Here is a 2,017-nt window from a genome sequence, read left to right as displayed (position 1 = left end):
CATAGTGATTTGACTAAGGCTTTAGTCAACTGGACTTTGGCTGCTAACCTCTGAACTTTGGATCCCATATTTGGAACTAACATGATTTTCTGCATTAGCCCCAGGAATTGAACTTCTACCAGAAAAGGCCCTAATGCTGCCCTGGCACTGACTTGCTCCAGAATGAGTTCATATGACACTTTGATAACTTAGAAACAGCAACAACAATTTGCTTTCAGGGCAGATTTTCCTGCCTTGCTACCCAATAGTGAGATAAAATCAGAAGATGCTCCATGACACCCTGACTTTGATATAGGACCTGTGCAAAAACCAAGAACTTTAATTACTGAAGCCTGACTGCAGCAACTATGATTGAGGAGAACTTTTCAAGTTACCATGAAGAAAGACTTTGAGGTCAAACAACTTAGTATACCCAGAGCTTGTAGTTGGTCTTATGGCAAGATGCTTCATGGGAAGGGACACCCTGTTTTTTAGTCCAAAGTTTTTTCTTTCTATTTTCTCTGATGTTTGTTACACCTATGCAAAAACTGCCACCCCTTCTTTCTTCTTTATATCTTTCAGATAGGACTTTCACATTTTTCATGGAACCTTGGAATATGAATTACTTTGTTTTGCTTCATATTTATATATTTTTCTATAAAATTAAGAAAGAGGTAAAAAATAGAAAGAATTAAGGCCAAGGGCCAATTGATTTCAGGTGCACTGGTGGGAATAAAAAAGGACAGAATTAAATATCCAAGCCAAAGTCATCAACAATGGACTCAAGAGACTCAAACTTTTAACAATCTAAACTTAAAATGGGCCTGTTATACTGCAGACTAAGGGACAAATTATGAGGATTGGGTTACACTTTGGGAATACGGTGGAGGAAGGTTGACACTGATTGTGGGATAGGTCCTGCTTCATTGTATGTCTGAAACCCAACTACAAAACATAAATCATAATGGTTTCAATAAAAGAAAAAATGTTTTTGAATAATATAACTTGTCAGATTTTTATAAATAAAAAAATATTGACTTGGACCCAAAAACCACACAAAAAAGTATTAAATATAAAAATGGGTTTTTTGTTTGTTTGTTTCTGTGTTGTGTTTTGTTTTGTTTTCTTGGGCTACAACAGGCAGTGCTCAGGGGTTACTCCTAGCTCTGTGCTCAGAAATTGCTCCAAGCTGGGGGTACCATATGGGATGCTGGAGATTGAGCTTGCATTTGTCCTGGGTCAGCCATGTGCAAGGCAAATGCCCTACCACTGTGCTATCACTCTGGCCCCTTGAAACGTTTTGTGCTCAGGGTGTTGGATTCAGGTTTTCTAAATTCCTTTTTTTTTTTTTTTAGTTTTTTGTTTTCTAAATTTTTAATTTTTGCTTGAAAATATGAATTCTATCCTTGGCCACAAATGCCATTTTTCCCTTACACTGACAGTTTATTTTGTTCATTTTATAGAAAATATGTGTCATATTCTGAGGTCTCAATAACCATCATTTGTCAGTCATTCTTTACCAGTAAAAACACTATTTCTTGAAACAGTGTCTACTTCTGCTACTATCTCAATCATAAAAGTTTTACCTTAGAGCCAAATCCATCATGTAGTAAAAAGTACATATTCTTTTCATTTCATCACACTGAATACTAAAAGTGTTTATATTTCATTTAATCCTGGTATTCCTTGAGTATAGATATACTTACATGCAAGTGGTGTTTTGTTTGATTACCTGTAAACAAACCTGCTCATGATAATCCTGACTATGACTTCTGGACCTATTATTCCTAAAAGGCCATCTTGTCTACCTACCATTGATCCCACACCATCCAGTATAAATGTCAACTTGGTGAAAAGGCTGATAACCCCTGAGTATTACCATGAAAAGTCTTTTGACTTTATGGAGCACATATTTCTAGAAATATGTCACACCACATTAATTTTGAAAACTGCTCTCCCACCTTCACTTCATCTCAAGTGTTACAAGAATGCTATTGTATGTTATTCTTAGATTCATTTTACAAATAAGAAATGATTA

The sequence above is a fragment of the Suncus etruscus genome, chromosome 9 (genome assembly GCF_024139225.1).
Source record: "Suncus etruscus isolate mSunEtr1 chromosome 9, mSunEtr1.pri.cur, whole genome shotgun sequence".
In the NCBI taxonomy this organism is placed as follows: Eukaryota; Metazoa; Chordata; class Mammalia; order Eulipotyphla; family Soricidae; genus Suncus; species Suncus etruscus.
Note: the sequence above shows the minus strand (reverse complement) of the source record.